At 37.8% G+C, this 26,110-nt stretch overlaps 1 non-coding gene across 1 annotated transcript; it reads left to right on the top strand.

Moving 5' to 3' along the window:
* Positions 1-24,556: 24,556 nt before the first annotated feature.
* TRNAL-CAG lies at positions 24,557-24,639 on the top strand. Its single transcript has one exon. It is a non-coding gene; the product is annotated as a tRNA-Leu (tRNA).
* The last annotated feature ends 1,471 nt before the right edge of the window (positions 24,640-26,110 follow it).

Here is a 26,110-nt window from a genome sequence, read left to right as displayed (position 1 = left end):
TTCATATTTTCTTTCTGAAAAATCAGGGATTACTGGACCAACATGTTTGGCCAGGTTTAAAACAGGGTAGGATCAAAACTTCTGATGTTATAAAGCAGTTAAGACTCAAACTTATGTTGGGTAGTAAGGCAAGACTTAAACCTACACTAGGCACTGTATCATACCTTCCAAAAGAATCATAGAAATAGGCACTGGGATTACAATTTTGACAATTTTGTAAATATTGTAAAATCTCATAAATTCTTACACTATAAAATGTGTCTTAATTAACTGAAGCTCTTTAATTTCCCATTGAATGTAGAAAACGCTGTGTGCGAACTCCTTTCTTACCAGGAACGGCACTGATACACCAGAAGCAAACTGCCTTTGTCCACAGAGTTCTCTCTTTCACATCTCTATGTGCTTTTTCCCCCCATTAGAAAAGTCACAGAGAGGATTCATGAATGCTCCTTATTTAGCTGCATGACCCTTGGAGTATTCCACATGAGATATCCATATTGTCAGGGGACTTCCTGGCCACAAAAGCTCGAAGAGTTTGAAAACAAAACAAGACAAAACAAACATAAAAATAAATAATAAATAAAACAAAAAACCCTTTTAAGACAGTGTCAACAGGAAAAGTATGTAGAAGAAGGTCACCGGTCATCCTGCTAGAAGTAGTTTTTGTATGTTTAATGCATCAGGTAGAGTGTACTGGAACCATCAAGCAATAGTGAGGGCTTTGAGGCAAGTATGTCGGAGGGACCACAAGAAGGAGGAAGTTGTCCTGCCATTGACCATACTAACAAAGATTTTCACAGCTGCTTGTAAGGTTAGAACTGACAGCTGTTACTCAAAGAGAACAAGACACATAAACATCTTTAATGTATTTAATCTCAGACATCAGATCTTCATCAAGCTCTACAAAATAGAAGAATGTGGTAGTGTAAAACAAGAAGCTTGGCTAAGGAAAGCTGGGGGAAAGCAGGTTAAAGGGATAGCAGAAGATTACAAAACCCTTTTACAACACAAAAAAAATTCTTAAATCTTCAAGGCAAATCATAAAAAGTTTTATGCTTTCCGACTTATTTTCCTCCCTGTAAGGAGAAATCTGGTAGGGGAATCTGTGAACAGGTGGGACCGTCACTCTATAGTTGTCTATGTAATCTGTGAAGAGCAATGAACTTTATTCTTGACTCCTCTTCTGTTTCTGACAGCCATTTGAGATAAAATAAATCAAGAAAACACTAAAGGAGATGTCAATGATGTGGTATTCTGTCACCCAAATCGCTTCTATTTCTCATGCTCTGACTCACTTATCTTCCCAGTATCTTCAGAATCTTCATTTTTCATGAGTGTCAACCTCCCCGAAATAGTGATATTTTTCCAAGTAAAAGGCCATGCCACATGTCAGAAAAATAGGTCGTAGTCTACAGTATTAAAAGAGCAAAGAAGAGCTATGCTGTCTGCAATTTCTCAGTGGCAGTTCCCCAAAGATCCAGTCTTCATTATATGTTTAACAGATGTTATTTAAGCTGCTACAAGAAAGAACCAGTTGATGGACAGAGAAGGTGCAGTTCTTTTTCTTGAGGACTAAAGGACTCCTCTAACCATGACTGCATACAGATATCTTATTGAACAGCTTGTCAAATATTCCTAATTCTGACAGGGGAGAGATTGCATCCACCAGCCAAATTTGCTCCATTTTCTGAGATCACATCTCCTTTTCTCAGCTATGGGTCCATTTTCAGAAGGAAAATTTCCATTTTTAGATTACTTTACCTACTTGTTCCAGGATTCCCTGATAAAACCTGTTCTATCTCAGTTCAGTTCTTCAAACAAGCATTGAAGCTCACAGTCAATCTGACAGATTCATAATTAATACTTCTTACGAATTAACACACCCTCAAAAACCAACTGTAATGAGTGTAAGAAACTGATCCCATAATGACAAAATCATGAATTACACCACAAATTCCTAATCATGGGCAGTTACCAACCTGGGAAAGGAATGAACCAATACAGACTTTGGGAACTTTAACTTACTTTTTACCTAAGGTGTTATTATCTAGCCACCAACTCAGGGAATTGTACTTGGAAGACATTATATAGGAGACTTACATAATGTAGTTAATCTAAAGTGCTTTCCTAGAAATTCCTGGCTGAATTTTGCACACTATATTTGAATACAATACCGCCCTTCATTTCTTTGTCTTAGGCTATTGTCACAAATCCAGAAAAACGGTGAATGTTTATCACAGACCTTTTCCTTTCTGTGTGTTCTCTTCTAGCTTGAACAGTTTGCAGTGATTTCTCTTTTAAAAATTCAGTGCCATATTCGAATGAGAAAATAAAGTTCTAGCATAGATTTATTTTGCATTCATTTTAATTCCCATTCCGTGTGCTTTTCACAGCTGCTCATTTTATTGCACTGCTTTTCCAAGTGAAAACTCCAGCTGCTCCAGCCTTGCAAACCGTATAATACATGTTGTATAAGCCTGTTTCAGTAGATCGTTCCAGAGACTCAATGGTTATTGTTTTCCTCTTCTTCCACCTCTAGCCAGAAAATCCAGTGTTTAGATCTAAGTTGCAAACGCAGTTTTTGAAGGTCCCAGCAGTTTCTCACTTGGACTCCTGAGAAAATGAGACATGTCTGTCCGGCTTGCTTTCTTTATTCTCCTCAATAGCTTCTAGCTTATGGGTCAATTTAAAAAAGATTTGTCATGTTTCCAGTCAAGCCAGTTTCCATAGAGAAAAAAGTTGTCAGGTTGAGAGAAACCCTTCAGCCACAGCATTAATTCAACCCTTTTCAGACATCAAAGAGTCCATGTTCGTGCACAGCCTTGAGACATAGTCCTTTAGGAAGTAGAAGTTACTGATTCTGATGCTGAAGTACTTTCACATATAAATAACTCTGTGACTCAATTATTTGCCTGGTTCCTGGGTATTGCCAGTCAACGTGACACAGGGAGATGTGCCTGTGTTTGCAGGAAACCTGAAGATTAACCTCACCATGAGGCAGTTACATAATGCAAGGTGTCCATTTACCCTAGAGGGTCTCAGTTCCAGGGTCTAGTTACAGTTTTTCTTGAACACAGTTTTGCAACACCGAGAAATCAACACTTACCAAAAAGACAAGTAGGTCAGGCTCTGAATTCCTACATGAGAAGTAGTAGGTTATCTGCAGGAAAACCGACTCCAATTACATTACTAGTTAGCATGCACACTTCTGCTTCTTGGGAAGGTAATGAAAATCAAGTTGGTTTTCTTCGTCTGTTGAGTTTGACAGCATCATCTCCTGGGATGGTGATGAGAAGTCAGTGTACCTGAATCACATGCAGTGATCCTGCTCATTGCCACAGACCTCACCAGCTGTATGCCAATATTTTATTTCTCACTGCTAAGCAAACTTCTAGAGTCACTTTGCCAAAGGATGCTGCCAAGTCTTTGAAGTACTGCCAATTCCTCAAATCCTTTCCTATTATTATGACAAAGGACCATACAGTACAGAACAAATCTAGTGACATTGACTAATTAACTTCTTTTGGCTGTGGAGCTCATGGGAAAGATTTTGAAACATTCATGGTATAAAATTCCACCAATACAGCAGTGATTCTTGCTCTGCATTATCAACTTCAAAACAACATGACTTTTCAGCTACCTGATGGCTAGATCAAGGAAAGAAATTACATAATCAGCTGTTTGGATTGGTACTATTAAACAGCCACGTTAATGCCCCAGAGGAAAAATTTCCACATCTCATTCTTTAGGGAACAGATCTGAACCTACCTCAGGACAGCAGACAGCTGCCTTATGTGTAGCACAATCTTTGTGTGGTTGCAGGGACTCAAAAAGTCACAGACATTGAAAGTTTGATTGTTTTGTCAGTTATGCATGCTAAAAGAAGCCTCTGGATTCATGCCCAGTTTTGGTAGTAAGAAGTTGTTTGCAAACTGTAAATGGGTCCTTAGATTTCTACTTTCAACACTAGTCTTCTTTTAGCCTCTCAAAACCTCCAAAATATCAGTGATGGTTTGCTATCAAATCCTTAGTAACCTTCACTGGTTTTTCAGTGGAGTCTACTGTTTTATCCCAGCACAAAGAATGGGATGAAGGAAAAGAAAAGCTGCCTCTCCTTTTCCAAGCTTTTACATTTTATCTTTATGGTTGCTAAAGATGGTAGCTAAGGACACAGAAACCAGGACAATTAAACTATGTTGGCCCTTGTCCTCATTTTTAGTTTTTAACTTTGCCTTTTATTTACAATACTAAAGATTTCAAGTTCACTTTTACTACACAATGCTACATATTTCAGCTTTAGCCAATTTCTATTTACTTCTACATCTAAATAATGTTGTAGTTACTGTGCAGTTCAGAAGGAAATCCTTAGTGTGGAACTGTTGTTCTCTTCAAAAATAATATGTGCAATTAAATGAACATTGTTATGTTTCAATTAGTCAAAATTAAAAAAACAACTCTTCATATGCAAAAAAATTGCTCCAGGTTCATTTCAAAACATTGGTACAATTAGTTATCAAATGCATTAACAACCTAACTGGTGAATGCAGAATTACTTGATTGGATTGAGTAAATATTTTAAATTAGTTAAACAATTTTTTAAATTTAATACAGAAAAGGATTGCCTTCTAGGATTTACATTTACTTTACCAACATCAATTCTGGTTCACTTTCTATTTACCATAATTTTCCACAGAAGACACAGTCCATTTAAGTCTTGGAGTCTTCAAATTTGGCTGCTTCAATAAACACTGATAATCCTTCGAAGATGATTAGCTCCCTCTTGAGATGGAAGTACAATACAGGACACGTGAAATTTTTAATGAGTTATAATGCAACAATTTTATTTGAAATGTTCTTCAGTTCCCTCCAAGCTACCCCCTTTGTATTGCAATAGGATAACTAATCCTCTATTTATTGCTTGTGAGCTCACACAAGATCAAAGGTAACAAGCTGGGCAATATCTCATATGAAAAAAATACAAAAGAAAAAACAGATGCCTACTTACAGCCACTGTTAGAGCCATGAGTCCCAGACTCCACTCATCTTTTTAATGTATGATAATAAACTCCTTCAATTTGGTTATATGTTTATAATTTTCTACCCATAGTAGATCAGTTTTTGCCCTTAGCTTTCAAGATTTTTGTGCAAAGAGTAAAAATCTACAATTTAAACTTAAAATTAATCCTTTCCAGAAACTACAGCTCAGAGAGAAAATAAATTTATTTTGAAAGTGATGTCAAGAGTCTACCTTTTAAACTGCAAAGCCCAGAAGTTGCTGCTACAATACAGCTCAAACACCCTCCTGCTGAACAGGGTGAGCATTCCACTGTGCTCTTTGCTTGTGGTTTTGTCTATAATCTGTCATCGTTGATGTCTTGGTGCAACTTACCAAAGAAAATGAGAGAAATCTTTATGCTACTCATCAGGAATAATTACCTGTTTGTAAGAAACACTCATTTGTGACAACCATAGATTTTTTTTATTTTTCCCCACATGCTCAAAATTCAATACAATTCCACTCCCCTTCATTGGTCATCTGCATCTCACTGGTGGTAATTAAATGTGATTATATACTTGATGTGGGTTTTTCCCCCTCGAGTGACTAAATTTCAAAATACTTCAGCAACAGTTTTTTCTTTTTTTTGTCGATCTATAATACCAATGGTACAGTAAATTAGATACAGCTCCATGCTTCAGTATTGTCTCAGGTCTGAGGCTCAGGTGGTATTGATAAGCAGGTTTTGTGCTCCATTTGAAATAACCAGAAATTAAAATTTTGAATACAGTACGGTATTATACACAATAAAACCAATCCACGTGAGTGACTGAAAATGCAAAGAGGAGTTTAAAGGGAGAAGGTGAAGGCAGTAACATTTTGTCTTCCTACATGAAAAGTTTCTTTCTGTGTGAGTAAATAAAAAAAGAAAATCCCTTTGATTTCCTGCTCTTCTCTCCCGGCAAGTTCTGTTCTATATTTCTAGACCAGCACTTTCCCAAGGAATACCCTACCAACTGCAAACCAAGTCCAAGTAAAGACCATAAGATGGGACATCCCTAGACTACCCCAGGCAAGCCCAAAATCCTGAGAGGCTTCAGGAACAACCACAACCCCACAATCCCTAGCACATTCCAGGACCTGCTTTGTTTCCAGTTCCCCTCTGTAAGGAACATCCCACTGACCCAGCCAGTGCCACTACCCTGCACCACCCACCAGGTCTCTGAAGACCTCATTTGCTGCAGCCTGTGGGTTGCCTAAGGGCAGGGCCTCCAGACAGCTCTGACCAGAAGTGGGCAAACTCACTGCCCCAGTCCTGTCAGGGATCAGCTTTACCTCCACATTTGTGTCTCCATGATCAGCTACATTTCAGCTGTCCATGGAAATGCTGGGAATCTGGCTGAACTGCAGGAAGTTGTCAGACCACAAAACGTAGACTGTTGTCACTATTCAGAGGATCTACAGTGTTTTCTGATAGGTCACTGCTTCTCAAACTGCCTGAAGTATGTGACACTTTCTGTCTTTATCTAGCACAGACCTACCTAAAATATGCAGGATGACAACTAAACTTTTTTTACTTTTAATTAACACCTGAATGAATCTTCACCAGACATGACAGTAGCATGTAGAACTGAGAAGTAGGCAAGAGAAAGCTGGGAAATCTCATGTCTATTGTCCTCCAGAATTCTGCCTCTCCACCCTAGATAAAAGCCAAAGTGCTGTAAACAAGAAGGTACTTTCACATTTTCTTTTCTGTGTCACTCTGAACCAATCACATTTCACTCTGAAAAGGAAATATGTAACACTGGCAAGAAAGATGGTAAAGTCTTCCAGGTCTTTTTGGCACCGCTAGGCTTAGTAAAAAATGTAGGAGTCTAGAAGAGTCGACTGGAAAGTGACCAGCTGTTGAATTCACATGCTTTTGATTTCTGTCAGTGTGTCGGTCATTATAGTCCAAATACTCTGACTCCTTTGAGAAGGATCCACTCATCCCAATCTCTGTTTTGCAGATACTTGTCTTTGGCATATCAAGTACCCCAAAAACAAATACCCATACATAATGTTTTAATTATGGCTCAGACATGGGAAATATAGATTCTTCAGCAATTTTTAGTTTTTTTACTTACTGTGGAGTATAATTACATGATTCTTCATTTCCTTTAAAATGATGTAAAGCCATTTAAAAACCCACATGATATCAGACATGTATCATAAGGGTACCTTTAACTCAGAAACCGATGCAGTTCAACAGGGTTCTTAGAGACCTAAAGGAAATCCAGATTTGACACATGCATTACTTCCATATGTCTATACAGAACTACCACTTAGGCCAGGGTGCCAGAAATCTGGAACTCCCAGGCAAAGGGGTAGAGACCTCAAACTCTATTGGAAAAAAATTCTAGAAAAGGAAACAGGACATCTGAGGAAAGACAAACAATGTAACCCTAGACATAAAGTTTGATGTGCTATGCTCTGCTTGTGTTACTGTACTTCTCTTCCATGATTTGAATTTTAGTTTCCATAAGTCTGGAAGAACTGAGACTTATATGCTCAATATATAAGAAAAAAATAGCACCACATGGTTTGAAAAACGACATTTGTGCAACTTCCAGTTTCTGGAGGAAATAGCTACAATAATTTTGAAAATCATTTTCCATGTGACTTCTCTTAATTTTTCTGTTTTCTCTCTAAGAACAGGATGCATGATCCTCACAGAGTACTGGTGCATTTTTTTATCAAAATTTCCCTATTCTTTTGCAAACAAAGAGATATTAATGCTTTGAGAATATGGTGAGAGCAACAGCAACATTGTTAGAAATAAATGGTTTGTGGGGGAAGGCATGGAAGGCTACATACTTAAATTAAAAATGTCTTTTCATTCTACAAGGACATCATGTTCCTCCTGCTCTGGTCTGGTGAAAGAAAAAGAAGCAAGGAAATTTCTTCTTAGATTTAGTTAGATGCTAGTTTCTATGGAGACAAGTTTCTCCAGTCATTTTTATTTGCAGGCATTAATAGCATAAACAATACAGAGCAGCAAGGGTTTAACCCTGGATTGAACCCCATATTGAGCACGTTCTGTAGGGAGAAAAATGAATGTCTAAATTAGATACAGGAGCCATTACATTACACAATCTCGTTAACATTCATCCTCGTTAACTGGACTCTGGCAGCACAAAGTAAAAAAACCTGAAGAGTCATGTATTTTCATACCCTGTCTCCTCTTTTTCAAACAGAAACCTGAGCAGGCAGCATCATCTGCCCTCTGGCTGTCCCTGCACAGCTGATCAGACATATTGCTGTACATTAACTACCTAACCTCTGCTATCATTGGCACCCAGAGAGAGATCGGTGGTTCCCAAGCCTAAGGCAGTGACTGACCATGCCAGGAGAGGTGACAGCAATAGAATAAGCCATAATTTTGAGTGCAATTGAAGTAATTTGGCATGAATGTGAAGATCCATATCATTTTGTGAATTTAAGTCATCAAAAAGGGAAAAAAAAAGAGCAGTTACTTTCAAGCATCAGGCAAGCCAATTTCTCTGAGAGGTTTCTTCCTGACTTTCCTTTCTCTCCTCCCTGCACATACTTTGACTTTCATTATATTATTTTTATCTGAACAAACAATTTACAGTGAACATTAAGCTATCCACATATGTCTTATACATGCTAATTGGAGTATTAACTTTCCTGAGTTTTCAGGGATTGGGAAAGGCAAGAGCTGTTTCTGTTCAAACACTGAACTGCTCAGTAACATTCAATACCAATACTTAATACCTGAAACTCGGTTCCATTATTTATCTGTTTAATTACATGGAGGAATCAACCTTACAAAGAACAGAATCTCCAAGGATGTTGGAAGAAGAGATGTTAGGTAAATATTTTTAAACTCTTCCAGAATATAAGATTTCCAAAGGCCTGCTTCTCAGTCTTACCTTTACATTCAAGAGATACAGGACTTTAAGTTTAGCTCTCTCACACCAACTCCAAATCATCCTGTACACTGCCCAATCTGAAGAGCAAAGTGGCAGAAGAATTGACACACTTTAGCTGGACTTTTCAATTATACAACCACATTCCACCTCCCTTTGACCCTTAAATTCACAGAATTGCTGTATTGCAGTGCCCAGAATAATTGTCACAGACAAGAAAAGGCCCAAATGTCCTGATTTTGAACTGCATAAGTCACTTTATCTCAATTTAATGTTGCTAGTCTCTTCTTGAGCCTAGGAGTTTCTCTTTGCCTGTAAAATTTGACAATTTTGAGACAAATACCTGTTACTGCAAGTCATTGTCCGTATTTTGGCACTAGCATCTTGATTGACTGAAGAACTGAAGTATGAAATCTTCTTGGTAGGAGGAAGCAGGAAAAACTTTTAAGTGCATACAAGACATAACTTTGTTATTTTAAAAAGTCCTTGTATAGGAGGAAGGATATTACACCACCTTGGCTTGCTTTAGCTTTGACAGATAGTCCAGTTATCAAATAAGCAGGAATCCACTTTCCTTTTCCATTTTTCCAAGAACATGACATGCACATGGTGGCCTTAATCAGAAACACAGAAGTAGCAAATAGAGGAATTTGATATTCAGAGCTAAAAAGACTCTTTAAATATCATCCAAACACACACAAGGGTTCTGCCAAGTGCACACCTTCAAAACAGAAGAGACGGTACACAGCTGATGCTTGAACACCTGTGTGCTTCGAGAAGTTCTGTAAAGAGCAACTAAATAAATCTGTGGAAGGTAGGCAACTTTCCTCTGGCTGGATTGTCTGGTTCTTGTAGGGCATGAACAGTTGCAAGTCAGACACTGTCTCATCCATTTGGGAGAACATTGCTATAAGCATTGTGTTTGCACAGTAGTCTTTCCCTCAGCAGAGGCATTAAAAGCATCTCTCTCTCTTTTGCTGTTGAGAGGCTATTTTTCTTTTACCTAGCAACCCACTTCCATGAAACCTGGAGTAGCTCTATGTCCCTGAGCCAAGAGCTGCCCTGCCTCATTTGACTAAAGCTGAGCAACAGGTCTGGGTGAGGCTGAACAGTGGGCTAGCAGATGAAAAGAGATCACATACACCTCATGTCCTTCAGAAAGAGACTACTAAGTAATTAAAATAGACCCTTTTCCCTCAGAGTTTACCAGCCCTCAGCCTCCAGTTAGAAAATGTGATACAGCGATAGTATATATTGAGGAATAAATTCATTCTGACCATTGCCTGTATCATTTCTGTGCATGTATAAGTTATTTCCTCTTCTCCCTTCACACAGAAGCTCTGTGATCATTTGCATACCTATTTGATCTAACCTATAAAGTTGAATTAACTTCATAGCTGAATTCCATTGAATTACGTAAGGATAGATTAAAAAAATTGCATTTCTGCTTCTTCATAGTTAACTAGGCAGATATTAGTACTTAATCTGGAATTTAAAGGAAAATACACCAAGAATATCATAAATGAGAGGAAGGAAAGGACAAAAGCATGCTGTCAGCTTGGAAGATGAGGATCCATACAACAGAAAAATAGAGAACTCAGGATGGAAAAGACAGCTGAAACTGCACAGGACTTTGCAAAGGCCTTTCCATTTGGCACAGCTGCACATCTCCATGTCTCACAGTCAACAAACTGTTGGCTCACTGATGTGCATGTGACTCCTTTTCAAAAATAACATACATTAGATTTTTCTAAAACCTCTGTCAAAGCAATTAGAAGGAAAATTTGCACATTATTGATTGCAAACTTGACATGGTCTTGTGCAGTTACTAACAATGATTACATTTTCCCCCCTCTCTCCGTTAATTTTCCACTTGAGTAATCAAGAAATTAGTTTGGATTAAAGGTAGAGTGTGTTTGACAACTTTGTTACCCAGTTGTTTTGCTCAGGAATTCAAATATATCTGATGTGTCTGGGAAGGCTTTTCCTGATGCTCTCTTTCTAGCAAACTTAGGTGGCTTCTTGTGACTGTCTCATTGGTGGTTCCACAGGATATGCTATGATCAAGATGATTGGTATGACAAAAAGTGACAAAAGGTGTCTTTTTTTCTTTACTTGGCAGAATTTTGTTTCTTCCCCATTTCTGTTAAAACAGAAATGATGACTAAACAGTTTCCAGGCTGATTTCAATGTTGAGTGATTTAAATGAGCATGCAATCTGAAAACAATAGACTAGTTGCTACCCTTTAACTGAGCTTTCCTGTTGCTCCTAACCTACCCTAGACAAGACACGAACAACACATAAAATACAGCATAAAAGATAAACTATTATTAAGCAAAGGAAAAGATAAGCAGCATTTCTTCATCTAGTGAGTGGAAAAAATATGCTAAAACTTTTATGAACCTCTACAGAGCTCATCCTGTTGAAAATATACTTCTGGACGTGATGAGCACTACCAGAGTGCTTAAGAATGTGGAGACATTTGATTAGAACTCCTTTGAATAGTGTTCCAGGATTCTCAGTAGAACGAGGAGACCCTTTGCTCAACAGCCTACAAGCCACCATTCTCTGATGATTTGACCAGCTCTGAAATGAAAATCAGAACTGAGTTCATTCTGATAAATGGTGTTTTAACATCCTGGACAATGTATCTGCTCACTGGCTATAACTCAAGGAAACAGAGACATTGACTTCTATCCAAGTTGTAGAGCACATCACAAGATTTTGAGATAACCAACACTTAGATCCAAACTAAATGGGATTTTTCAACAATAGTTCATCTTACCCACTGCTCTCATAATAAAAATAATAAACACAATCTGTCTAGATATCATTTTGCTGCTAGGAGACAGTAAACATTCCTTGCAGTTGCTGAAGACCTGTAATCAGTTACTCCATCCTCACTAGCAGGAGACTCTTCAGGAGAGAGCATTGAATAATAATATGAGTTTAGGCATTAAAAAAATGCAACATAGAGGTTTGATAAGAATAACCTTTAGTCTACAGGCTTCAGCACTAGCTCGTTAGTGACTTGCAGAGGCCCTAGAACTATTTAGACATTGCACCAGCAGTGCCTGGGAGGAGTGGGTCAACTGGACAGAAATAAGTAGTCTCCAGTAACACTTTTTTTTACTGATGAGAAGTGAATCTCCTCAGTGACCAACTGTGGCTGACCCCCAGAGTACCTTGGTGGACATGAACCAGTTATTCTCAGACGACTCCAGCCAGAGAGGAATTCAGCAGCGCACCCAACACCACAGCCACTCATGGGCACGGGGGCACAGGGGCTGCAGAGGGGCTAGTCTGCAGCCAATCTCATGACTCTGCCTCGTTCAGGTCTCCAGCTGGCAACATCAGCTGCCTATCTCTACTCCTGGTATGCACTAGGAAATAAATGGAGCCAAATATGCCCAGTCCTTGTAGATCTGATAGATATGCCAAGTCAGGGAGGAAGGCGATGGCCACGTGGTCAATTGCTCTCTAGTGGCTACAACTCCCCAACCCATAACTCTTAACCCATAAATAGGCATTAAAAACTGATGCATCAAGTGGAGAATGTAGCGAATTGGGACAGGGGTATGGTGAGTTCACATGGCTGCTTTATCAGTGTTATTATTTTCTTCTTTTACCCTGTTTTTTTTAGTTTACCATCAGCAGAAAATACAGTATCTGCCACCACAAGGAGAGCCACTGCCTGAAGAGTCACGGCCTCTCCCTGTTATGTCAATGACAGCACAATCAATTCATGGGCCAGGCTATGGAATTGCTTGGAGAGGAGGCAGGGGAAAGACAATTCCTACATATCTGCTTCATGTCTGTCCCACTGCAGAACCCCCCTCAAATTAAACTTTGTTTCTCTTTCAGTTCTGCAAACTGATATGACAGCAGAGGGAAGCTTGTAACAGTGATATTTATTCTCTCACAGCAATGTCCACACAGAGTTTACTTAAGGCACAAGAAGGGTCTTTCTCTGCCTATAATGCTGCAGCTGTATCAAAAGAAAGGAGATGTGGCTTCCTTGCCCTTTGTGTGGGATGGCACAGCAGTGTTTGAAGAGGCCTGTGTTCTCTAACAAATAATAGCACTAACAGCTTATTCAGAGTCCTTGATAGGGACAGCATCAACAGCATCAAGGATATGAACCTGCTAGTTCTGCATTGGAATACAGAGTTTTGTTGTGTTTGTTGGCTTTTTTTCAGCTTCCTGGTAGATGTTCCCAATAATGTCACCACTGATATTGTCTAAAGAAGAGAAGAAAGGAACCAGAAAAACAATCACGCGTACAACAGAAAAAGGGTAACAGCTTCCACTTGACAGCAAAAACAGCTCACTAAAGCATGTGGTAAGAAGAATAGGACTGCAGCAAATAAAACACATTTCTTCAGAGGTGATTGAAAAGAACTGTGCTGCAGGCACAGTTAATCACAGTTAAGGTTTCAAGCACAGCTGTCAAAGCTTGAACGTTGACTGTTCCCCAGTGTCAGCATACTTACACCTTTCTAAAGTACCTGGACATTGGAGGTTCACTTCAAACTAAGCTGTTTCAAAGTAGCTCTGATTAGTTACTCCCTGAAACGCGGAAGTGTATCCTTAACGGTTTCGTTTTTCTAGAAGGCTGGCTAAATACTGACATAGCCCAACAAGGACTTTATTTTGATTAAAAAAATACTTGGTTTTACTGGTGAAGACTCTAACAGAGAAACATGCTATTAGAAGAGGTCAGCTCTGTTCCTGAAATGACCAAGGCACTGCTTATCTTTCTCATAGTTAATACTTCATAAGCCCTTGACAGCTATTTAATTCAATTTTTGAGCCAAAAAATAAAACCTGGATATGACTGATTCATTTTTTTTTTTTTTTAAGGGATTTTTTCTGTTAATACCTCTAGTGAAGACAATTACTTGCAGTCTTCTTGTATGGTAGAACTAGATAATGGACCTGAAATCTTAATTCAAATTAATGCAGTCACAATTGTTTGCACATACTCTTTCTGTCAACAATATGACTAAGTGATTAAGCTATTTTCTATGATATTTTCTTTTGAGCAGGAGAGCAAAACTTTTGAGAATATATTCCTCAGTCTTCACTGACAAAACAGATATATATATAATTTATGATAAATCTACCACTGATCTTAGACCCAGATATGAAAGACACAACTTACTGAAACATTTAAGTTACTATGGATTAAAATAGCAACCCTTCTTAGAAAAAAAAATTCTAAAAAGTCTATCAGAGATTACCAATAGTTTTGTTATTAATAGTCATTATCCTTTTATATCATGAGTAACTTGATTGCTTGCAATTGGTTCTCAGTTGTCAATGATCATGAATGACCCTACAGACTTTCTAATTCTTTTCAAAAAATAGCAGGCTGGTCAGAATAGTATTATGAAAATTATTTTGACATTGATAGAGTAAAATTTATCCATTTTGTGATGAAGTCACAAAACCACTACTTTCTTGGAATTTCTGGGAAATAATTTTTTATGAGAAAATTTTTCTTTACATTGCAGAAAATATACTGTGATATTAAATCTGACTTTTCTCCCCTTCTAGAGAAATCTAGTCAGTAGGAAGGCTTCTGTATCTTTCCTCCTTAAAAGATCCAGTACTGTATTTTATAACTCCCATTATGTCTCTTACTACCCACAAGCAAAAAAGGAAGAAACATTTTTTCATACAGTTTTAAGTGAAATGATAATTTCAGAAACATAAGAACTGTACTTAAGTTTAAACGTAACATTATGTTGGAAATATAATGCAAATTCTGTCAGTTGTGTAAACATAGCTGAAGGGAGGAAAAGACAAGAAATGTTTTGTATACACCACAAATCCTTAGATAACGTGCTACATTTTATGGCTTTAGTATTGATGTTGGAATCTCAACATATACTATTAAAAGGGATCAGTTTTTAAAATTTCAAATTTATGTGTGCAGGAATACTGTAGGAAGCTGTTGAGCAGAATAGCAAAACCATAAAGTTAAATGGGTTTGTTACTCCTGGATAGCTTTTATATGTCACTGCAACCTGTTCTGTTAAAAACTAGATCACTTCAGACAAACTTATAACAAGGAGGGGCAGACAGTAGCTGATAAGGAGGGGAGACAAAAGAAGAAAGTAAGAAGAAAGATACCAGACACAATACAAAGTTGAACCATTTAGATTTTTACAATTTGCATAGAAAATAGTTCTTTTGACATGATAACTGAAAGATGCTGAAGTTTAAAAAGATAAATCACACAAATTTGAATATCTTAGAAATACAAGTTTCATTGCCATATATATTATTATAGATTTTATGTTAGTTATACAAACTTTAGGAGTCAAGTTACATGTGTTTTTTTTCTTCCAGGACTATATGTGGGAGATTGCGTAGAATATACTGTAGCTAGAAAATTATTTTTACTCACTAAAAATGTTAAATGTAGACTAAAAAGTTAATTGGTAGAAGTATTTTAATTCCTGCTTTTTGGCAGCTGAATTTTGGTATCTTGATTCATAATAATTAAGGTATTTCAACTTCTTGGATTCCTTCACTATCAGTTAATGGGCCACAGCAACAAAATCAGATCTACTAGGCCCAAATTTATCCAGGAAATGACTTCATGGGCAGTGTGAGGGCCGGTAGTAAATCCAAGGAGAGCAAGGGTAAGGTGATCCATTGTAGGGATGTTTCCAGGCAGAACATCAGCCCACAGAATTGTAAAGACAGGACTGAGTGGGGATCCCAAATTCTGAAAAGAATCCAAAATAATTTGGAATAACTCCATCACCCCTCCATCTCTGCAAGCATAGTTTAGGACTAATGGACGCATACATTTCAGTTCAATACAAAATTTAGCTGAACCTTCATGTACATTTTGCCTATGATCATTTAAATGCAACTGAAATAGGCTAGGATTTTGGTTGGGAACAGCTAAATCAGTGTTGTCTTGCTCCTTCAGATCCAGAGTGGGAGCAGAATATATGACATTAATATTCTCCAGGGTATATACAGGCTGCTTGCTGGCTAAGGTGCATGAGTAGCAGAACAAATGCAAATTGAACTGCAAAATATATTGACTAGCTGGAGCAGTAAGCATTGCAGAAAACAGTGTGTTGTTTTCCTTTAGAAAGAAATTTAAGAGGGAAAGGAGCCATACAGTCCAGCCCTGCAGACATCCTCAAAAAGCGTTGTTGAAATAAAAGAGCAGTAAGCCAAACAGAGGGTAACTTGCTGTGAGACAGGGCAAGTTGCAAGCGCTGCACACACAATATGAGGAGCCAGTTATGCATCTTTTCTTATGAGGAGAAGATTAATGCTCTGTTTTGAATGCATATGAATGGATACACACAGATATTATATCATAAATAAAAAAATTCAGTGTAAAATGAGTAAAATGTGTTATATGACTAGGAGGCATTGCTGAAGGAATCAAACCTACTCAAAGGTTTAAGTCCCACACTTTGCATTTCAGACACAGGTTTCAGAATACTGTATTATGGCTAGGAGCTGGCAGGACTAATCCAAAAATTATGCAAGTGAGTAGAAGTCTCCCTAGTTATTTAAATGGGTTGTTTGAGACCTCAGGTCTCTTACACAGGAGGCCATGTCCAGATGCCAGAGTAATTGCAGGATAATATGATGTGTGTGTGTGCATGCACAGTGGGAAAGCAGCACAAATACGGATCCTGCTGTAAAATTAACAGAAGAAGCAGCTGGTGAGCCAACCCACATAGCTTTAGACTCTTCTGGATAATTAATTTTGTATAAAATATAGGGCTATGAAGAAGGAAAAACTAATATCATAGTAGAGTCATAGGCATCTGCCACTTCAACATAATTTTTCTTTCAGGCATAGTAGTACCACTACATTAATTCTGGGTCTAAATTATTAGCACATGCCAAGAACAGAAACTGCTCCAGTGAATTGCAGTGTAGAGACAAGACAAACACAGACTTGAATATAGACTTTTGCCTAACAAAATGTTAGATAATATACAACAGCAACCCTAAGCCATAATTGAAGGGGAAAAAAAAAAGGCAAATTGAGCCCCCACAGAGTTTAAACACATAAACCATGTTTTCTATCATTTTTTCATCTTTTATTTCTATATTGTCCTATGATTCAAGTTAATGTTTTTGTTCTACCTAATATTTTGCTACAAAAATGCTAGATGGACCACAAGGAAGTACAAACCTTGTACTTCTTCATAAATCTAATGAAAGGATGACTTAATAATCCTAGCCATTTCCTAAAAATTTACTCATTGCCATAGTTTCCCTTAAAGTACGGACTACTGAAAAATTACACTCCCAGAGAAGCCAAATAGGTCACCTCTAGCTATTGTGTTTACCAACTTTATTTGTTCTTCTGAAATTCAGTAGAAAAACAGATTTTTCTCATTTAGAGAAAAGAAGACAGATACTCTTAGAAGAATGTTTTTCTTTCTTCTCTTTTCAAGAATGAAAGAGTAGCAATGTAACATTGGCCAGGGAATACTGTTTCTCCTCAAGGATAAATAACTTTGCTATGTTCATCTTTTGGAACACACATTGTGGGTAACTTACTAATCAAAAGCTCTCCCTTTTCCTCTTAAAATCTTTTTTTTGAAAATGTCGCACTTCTACAGGCTCTCCAAATAATGGATGAGAAAGCACTAACAATTTTTCTGGTTTTAAAAGCTCCTGTCTGATCTGAATAATAACTAAAAAAAATATGAACAGCTAAAATTCAAAACTAGAGTTATGATTGCTGAATCCCTTTTTCATACTTAACAACACCATCCTTTGCTAAAATACTAAAGCCCCACTGACAAGAAGATTGTTCTGTATGTGAAATAACAGACAGGATTCTGAAAACCACTGTTCAAAGCACGTGATTATGCATCCCTCATAACAAAACATAAGGTGTGTGGTAGAAAGAGAGGTCAGGCCTCACAAAAAAAGATTTGTCATGTGCCTTGTTGACTATATCTGATGATTGAAAATATCTCACTTTACTACTGGGCAATTTTTCCTCAGATCTTTGTTGAAATATGTGATATTGGACTCCATAGGGTAAAAGTTAATTTCATGCTAGTAAATATTAGACTCAATGGATCAGGTGTTTCTGGAATCTTTCAGCTCTAGCTTACTTTTGCAAGCCCACATCAGGTTTCCCCATTAATTACATTTTCTCCTCAGTGGTTTATGTGAAGCCAAACTACTGATCCTGGTTCTTAGCCAGAAAGGATGATAGTACACCATAATTTGCAACCACTTTTTGCTTCAGATAGGAGAAGGTGAGTGGCAAATTCCTAGCCTGAGAAACTGCCTCTGTAAAGCCAAGATCAAAAGCCATGGATACAGCAACGTGCAGATTCCCATTTTGGGCCACCTCTGTCACTAGAACTTTTGCATTTCCCATGCCTGTAATTTGAAAAGTTTAATGAACAAATGCATAATAAAGAGTACAATGCTATTGTGTGTTTTAGCATTTAACTAATGTATTTTCAGAAGGAGTCCTCTACAACAAGTGATAAAATGTTTAAATTTGTGTAATCTATTCGCTTCTTATCCTTAGTTTGTGCTATTATCAGGAGATCAAACTAAATGGCAAATTCAAACAGTATTTTGCAAATGCCTTCTTTAATAACAACTACTTACCAGTGTGATTGAATAGTGGTTTGGGCAGTTTGTGTACCATTTGCTTCAACTATTCATTTTTCAAACATCTGCTAGATCCCACATCATTGTTTTTCCTCTACAAATACTATACTTGCAATTTTAAAACCAAGGACTAGTGAATAATGAATTTTCACTGAAAATTTTCCAATGAATAAATATGAAACCTGAAATCTGTGAAGTTTTCAAAATTCACAAGATATTTCTGAATATGGTAGGCTAAATATCAGTAGCTAAAATTTTTGCTGCTTCGGTTCATGAAGATCTTCCTGAATCTGCTTCCTTCTAATGGAGCAGCTGTATCAAATGAAAGACAGATATTTGATCAGCAAACATGTCTGTTAAAAAACCAAAGGACTGAAGTTGTACCACCTCAAATTTTTAAACACTTTGGCAGTCCACATCTAAACTAAAGTATATACAAGTTGCAATTATTTTGGCAAAACTGTACTAGGATGAATCACAAGATTATGCTATTTACCAAGGAACTAAATCCCCAGATATAAGAGAATTAGTAGCCAATATTAATCTAATAGCCTCAAAAAGGGTTATTAGATGCACCCTCTGAGACTGAGAGATAGTCTTTCTCATCACTTAATAAAGCTTGAATAATGTGGTCTTAGGGAACAATCCTTCTGTATACAGGATAATGGACACAAGATACTACATTTTACAGTAGAGTACATGATTTCCTTTTTTTATTGCCTCCCACCTTCCCTACATTGGGAAATACTTGATTATTTTCTCACTTTAAATATATTTTTATTTAGTTAACAATTACAGTATTCATCATCATAATTATTCGTGCTTGATTCCACTATCTAGAATCTTGAACCCAGGTTAATTTTTATGAGTAAGTAATTTAAGAGCAAAATTATATGAGGAAAAAGTTTATAATTTTGAGTGGTTCAGTGGTTCTACTGCTAGCCTAAATAGGCTTGTTAACATGAACAACTAACAAAGCTAAGCTGATGTTAAGCACAAAATGGTGCACAGTCCAACTCACACACAAATTAATAGCTGCTTTTGTAGACTTTTGGATACTAGAATTACATTGTAAACTAGACTTAAAGGGCTCAAATGCTAATTGTTGTGTTTGCACTTAATGCAGATATTTTGGAAAAAAATAAAAAAAGAAGAAATACAGCATGGTATTTCTCTTCATAATAAGATATAACACTTTGTTCCTTCAATGTTATTTCTGTTCTCATAAGAAGCTGAAAATGTCTGTAATGCTCCATGATTGATCATACAATCAAACAACAAAGCAAACTTGACCCTGAAAATTTCTGTCTATGAGGACATTGTTGAAAAATTACCCAGTGGTTCCATATGTATATTTTAGTGTTAAATTTTGTGGAATGCTCAAAAGCAATTTATCGCCTTGAATCTGCTTGAAAGCAGTGATATTAATAGAGATATTAATGGCTGCTTTGGGAGACATATAGATTGATCTACGAAGATTTACACACATTTGTAGAGGGTATTATACAGAAATAAAAAAAATTAAACAAACAAACAAACAACTCCACATATTCTTATCAGCAGGTAAACCTGTCTTTCATGATGAGCAGAGCTTGGACAGTGTCTGGGAGTTGCACGATGGCTAATGAGTTGCACAAGAACTACTAGCAGAGCTTCCAAAACTAGGAAACAACTTTAGTTAACTCCAGTTTTGCTACTGCTGAGAGACTTTTTCCCAAAATATGAGTAAAAAACTGTGTGGGTTTTGGCTGGGGTAGAGTTAATTTTCTTCACAGTGGATAGTATGTGGCTATGTTTTGGATTTGGGCTGAACTCAGTGATGATATCATAGAGATGTTTTTGTTATTGCTGAGCAGTGCTTTCACAAAGCCAAGGCCTTTTCTGCTTTTCATACTGCCATGCTGATGAGGAGGCTGGAGATGAATGGGGAGTTGGGAGGAGACACAGCTGGGACAGCTACCCCCAGCTGTTCAAAGGGATATTCCAGGTGATATGACTTCATGCTCTATATATAAAGTGGGGGGGGAAGAAGGAGAAACGGGACATTTGGAATGATGGAGTTTGTCTTCACAAGTAACCATTACATGTGATGGGGTCTGCTCTCTGGGACATGGCTGATCACCTGCCTCCCTATTAGAAGCAGTGAATTAATTCCTTTTTTGGCTTTACCTGTGTACGAGGCTTTTTCTTTCCCTATTAAACTGTCTTTATCTCAACTCACAAGTTTTTGGCTTCTACCCTTCCAATTCTCTCCCTGATCTCTCTGGTTGGGGGAGCGAGTGAGCAACTGTGTGGGGATTGGTGGCTGCCTGGGGTTAAACCACAGCAAAGACACATTACTATTTTAGTTATCAAAATGTAAGAAATTGCTGAGATGAACAAGCATATTAATTCAAAAAAATCCCACCTTATGCTTACAGGAGGACTACAGGGCACTAGAGCTCTGCAGGTAACTGTTAATGTCTACAAGAATAGAGAAGAAACTCTAGCAAGGAGAGTTGCTGGTGTTGACCTCCCTTTCCCAGAGCTGCCCAAGTAAAAGCCTATTCATGGATAAGAAAACAAAAGTAAGAGAGTGAGACAGACTTCAGTGGAGTTTCATACCCTTTCTACAAAGTGCTTTTTGCCTTCCTGACGCCATGGAAACATAACAAGCAGTAATATCAAATGGGAAAAGAGTAGTAGCCAAAAGGAACAGAACTGTGGAGGGATCGGGACTCAGACAGAAAGGTAATCAGTTGAGGGATGATGAGGTGAAAAAGTAAATGTCACCTTGGCAACCTGAGATAAACTCATGAAAAATGTAATGTGTTCCCTATGAGGGAGAAAATGACAGTCAGATTAATATTGAATCAAGACGGTTTTATTCAGTAGGTAAACAATCATTGTAGGTAAACAATTGTCCAAGTGATGGGAATACATGAAATATTTTTTTTTATTCTCTCTCTAGAGTGGCCTACACATTCTAGCCATCACTTACATAACAATACGTTAATCAGGTCAGAGAAATAGGCATGAAAACTGATGCTGATTAAATTTTATTCTGGTATCTGGAAAGCAGTACCAGGGAAGGCTTGTTGCATATTTTATTACTTTTTAATTTGGTTTCCTAATATGATTTTTTACCTGATAGAAGAGGGATGACAACACAAGATTTATGATTAATATTTGACAGAAATGTTAGGAAGCATTTTTCCAATTCAAAATTTGCACTTTCTCCTAGTCTTTAAAGTTTTGACTGTCAGTCTTTTCTGACTTGTAATTTGCTTCACAGAGATTTGGGAGCTCGATGAGAAATTCACCTTTCCATTTTGTGCACTCAAAGTGAGACTCACACACTAGGTTTTGTTTCACTCTGAAAAGCAGCCCAGAAGAAAATACAATTTCAGTGCTTGAATAGTTTAGGCTGAGGCACAATTTCTTACCCTACTGAGATGTGGAACACCAACTTCCTGACAAATCCTGGTTTCATGCAATATGCTGGTTATAACCAGGAGGGGAACTCAGTTGTGCCAAAGCTCAAGCTGAAATTGTCATCTATAAATTCATAATAAAGCTTTGTCATTGGCATGAGAGACATTGAAATGTAAATTACATAAATTCCCTAATATAAATTCTTTCCTGACCTTTGGCTGTATTATAACATCACCCTCTATCACTCATTATGTGTTCACATCTGGACATGTTGTGTATGCACTGCTTTTGGAAAGTTCATATGCATTTGTGTTAATATTTTATTATTTGAAATTCTCAGCAATTTTAAATCCTATTGTTGGCTATAATTATTCCTCTGCTAGTTTCATAGACAGTTTCTTCTATAGCTTGCCTCCAGTAGGTTTTCATTTAAGCTGAGCAATATTTTGATGGAATAAAAATAACTGGCTAAACAAGGTACTGGCCTGCAGCAAAGAAAATGTTAATAGTTAATATGTATTAAGGTGTTCTTCAAGTAATTAAATAGTGAGACTTTAAAGCCACCTAGGGATCAATTTTGATTGTTTATTCGGATTCCTTGAGACAGGTCACGAATTTTTGTGCGTCAATTTCCAAATCTATCCCAAGAACTACAAAATAAGTTTCAAACTAGGCTTTTAGTGATGAACTTCCTGCTGATATTTAACTAAAACCGGAAAACTATGAAAACTGTAGCACAGACCTTAGGTAAAAAAACCCCTCCCATCTGCCATTTTTCACTTAATTATTATTTGAAGTTAAAACATATATTGTAGACTCCAGTCCAGAAAAGTATCTCTGTCGTGAATGGCATTTGAGCCTCTGTACAGGCTCATCCAGTGATGATTTAACAGTTAATCCTTATATTAAAAGTACCTATTTCATCCTGTTTATCAGGCTTGACAAATCATAAATTTTCAATCCCCTAGAAGTGCTCTACACCCAAAGGAAAGCATCTGCATAAGTCTTTCCTTAGGAATAATATTTGAAGTTGGAATGTAACATTTAATTGAGGCAATAGCTTTCTCTTAGACACAAATTGATTGCCACGGGCAGGGAAAGCCATGCTTTAAATGGGTAAATATATAACAACATCAGCTGACTGAAAATACTGGTGAATTTTCTATAGCATCTTATTTGCAGTCTTTTAAACACACCAAGTAGATTTTGTTGTGGGTTTTTGTTTGTTTGTTTGTGTTTGTTGTTGGTGGTGGTGTGGTTTTGTTTGGTTTGGTTTTGCTTGGGGTTTTGTTTGTTTGTTTTTTCTCTTAACTTAGAGACAGCCCTGGGACTGACGCCTGCAGCTGTGCACATTGGCTTCTGCACTAACCTTCCAGGTTCCTAGCAGTGTATTTATAACCAAGGTTGCTGTTGGAGTTGCTTCCAGGCACCAAAGCACACCTCCTCTCTCCAGAGACATTGTTTTTCTGTCCCCAAAACATACCACGGAATAATTTATTGGTCACCTCCCCAGACCTGTATTTGGTTCGTGGCAGCTCCAGGATCTTGGCTGTACTCAGTGGCTGCTAGATGACATGGGAAGGGACCATCAGTTCTCACAATCTCACACAAAGTTGGAGCAGAGTCTCTTTTGGCTCCCATTGCACATCTTGCCAGAGGACCAATGAGCAAAACAGGAGAGATGAAAACCCTGTCTCAGACTCAAAGGATGATTTCATTTCATTCGCATTGCACAAGCCAAACTGAGCAAGGAAGCTATGCCAACTCTGGAATAAAGTAGTGCCAGGAATGGTAAAGTGGGATGATGGAAGCAGCTTTTACACCATCTAACAGTCAAATTCTCTCAACTTCAGTTGTATCAGCAACAGTGGGACTAACTTACCTGTTTGGTTCTTCATAAACCTAAGCAGTGACTTCACTTGCTTTTTTACTGTGCTCATACTTCCTATGAGTAAGTAATGCAAATTCTTCATTATTCGACATATGTGCAGCAAGAATCTCATCCAGGCAGTAAACTAAGGAAGAATTTAACCTGGAGAAGCCAGGAAAAAAGTACATCATGCATACTTAGCATTTTATTTAACTTTTCATTTGTTCATGTCATACAGAAGAAGCCAATTGGTGATATATTTTGGGGTTTTTTGATATGCCTGGCAAGCAATGCTATTTTAATGAAAAAAATGTCTACCAGTGTCTTTAAAGCTGCTGTGTTGACATGTGTGCCTGGAGTCACATTTTTATTTCTCTCTCTTCTATGTCAGTTCTTACAAATGTTGATTTCAAACATATACAAGAATAATCTCAATAATAGGAGAGATTCAACTGTTCTCAAAAGGAATTTCAAATAATACTAGCATACACATCGATTGTATACAAAAAAAACCCAACAAAACAAACAAAAAAACACAAACAATATAAACTACCAAAAAGGAAAACCAAAACAGTGTTTATGCTATCCTCTTACTGCTTGCAGAAAGAATTATGGCACATTGGAGGCTAGTACCTGAACGTGCTCTCGTAAGTCATTACAAATGATCTACATGACGTTGAAACAGGCTTATCCATCAATCCAGGCAGGTCAGGATGGCCGAGCGGTCTAAGGCGCTGCGTTCAGGTCGCAGTCTCCCCTGGAGGCGTGGGTTCGAATCCCACTTCTGACAGCTTCTTTATGCCGCCACACAGGGAGGATGAGATGCCAACCAGAGGGACCTGGGCAAGCGGGAGAAGTGGGTCAGTGGCAATTTCATGAGGTTTAGTAAGAGCGTGTGCAAAGTGCAGAAGGATATTAGAAGCTGTCGTATTTCCCAGTACAACTGAATACATGTGAAGAGACCTGCTGTAGTCGTGATTATGCTATACAGAATAAATTATAACCATTTATATTTCTTCCTCAGCCTGAAAGAAGCAGACTGAATAATGAAAACTTTGTATATTTTTCATGCAGTTATGACTTTCTCATAACATTGTAGCAATAAAGACACAGAAAGCTTGGGTATCACTCAGACCCTGCAGACAAAGAGGAATGTCACTTGGGCAGACTTCTACAGATTAAATTGCCATGCACTATGGTTATGACTGGTAGGTGCCCTATGGGTTTCTCTTTAGTTTGGCGCAATCACTGTCTCTCAGTAGGCTCCTGAATGCTATTCCTGGAATAGCACTCAGGCTGAAAGCGTCCATCCTCATCTGCCTCTTAGGTCCATCTCATGTCCCCAGAGTTGCTGATTATAATCACGGCACCTAAGCCATAGCTCCTGCACATGTAACACACAGTCCACCATCATTTGTCTGCTCTATCCATGCCATGGTACCCCACTACCAAAGTAATAGGCACCACCTGATTTATGTACAACACTATTCACTACTATCTCTTAACAAAGCAGAGGATAAAATCCTGGTCTAGACATCTGAGAGCAGCAGTCTTGTTCATTGTTCTCCCAGTGCATCTTCACCTCACTCTGCACATGGAGAATTTTCGGAGCTGAGGTTCAAACTTAAATAAAGCTACATTAAAGCAAGCACTTTGCAACACTCCTACTTCCATTACGGATGCTTTACTGTTTGGTTTCTATGGCCTAGAAGTGCACAGGAGACCTTGTCTTCTTGCTTGTGTGGAGCTTGGGAGGGCAGAAGGAGGCAGACAGGAACCTTGGTGTGATGAGAGAGCTTGGGCACACAGGCTGGGCTATATTGTATTGTCAAACAAAATTTCCATGCATATAATGAACCTAATGTCCACCCTCTGAACTACCCCTGCATCTACCATCACAACCCAAGTAACAGATCTTTAGCACATCCCTTCCATTAATGCACTCAATTTGCATGATGCCTAATTGATTTAGAAGTACTTAAGGAAGTCTTAAATGTGTCTGTCTAAATATCACCAATAAAAAATCCAGGACTACTTTTCTTTTTTATTCTTTCATGTATGCTCTTTGTGGAACAAAGATGCTCAAGGAAGGTGATTCCTGCATACTTAATTTGACAATCTTCATGAGTTAAAGTGAGTTTACCCCAAGCAGTCTGGCTGTAGCTGACATGCTCACCTATTCCCTGTGCTGGTCCCAGTGCTGTTTATGTGATATACAGGTAAGATGCAATAGAAGTGCAGAAGTACTCTATCAAAATTTT

Source organism: Empidonax traillii, unplaced genomic scaffold, assembly GCF_003031625.1.
Source record: "Empidonax traillii isolate 1590-97213 ecotype Southwest subspecies unplaced genomic scaffold, ASM303162v1 scaffold264:size1143063, whole genome shotgun sequence".
In the NCBI taxonomy this organism is placed as follows: Eukaryota; Metazoa; Chordata; class Aves; order Passeriformes; family Tyrannidae; genus Empidonax; species Empidonax traillii.
Note: the sequence above shows the minus strand (reverse complement) of the source record. Positions and strands in the feature narration are given on the sequence as shown.